This window comes from Arachis duranensis, chromosome 7, assembly GCF_000817695.3.
Source record: "Arachis duranensis cultivar V14167 chromosome 7, aradu.V14167.gnm2.J7QH, whole genome shotgun sequence".
In the NCBI taxonomy this organism is placed as follows: domain Eukaryota; kingdom Viridiplantae; phylum Streptophyta; class Magnoliopsida; order Fabales; family Fabaceae; genus Arachis; species Arachis duranensis.
Genome location: NC_029778.3, coordinates 9,086,775 through 9,087,136, shown reverse-complemented (window position 1 = coordinate 9,087,136; position 362 = coordinate 9,086,775).

Genomic DNA, 362 nt, shown 5'->3' with positions numbered 1-362 from the left:
TATGTTATTATAATTAAAAAATATATAAATACATAATAATTAATTTATAAATTAAATTTTAATTATATAAACAATTTTTAATTTAAAAAGTGAGGAATTTATTATCAAACTAAATTTAAAACTGCAAAAATGATAATTTGATGATACCATACCACATAATATATATTATTATGCAGTACGGAAAATAAAAAATAAAACAGGAATCATATGTGTGCCATGAATGGCTTTTGCATGCAAAGGGAGAGCCTGCCACGTGGCATTAATGAATGACATGATGCAGGTAGAAAGGCTTTCTGTTTAGGGTTCATTAGTGCGGTTACCGGGTGTCCTTCTGATTGAATTTATGCCAATATATAGTAAGA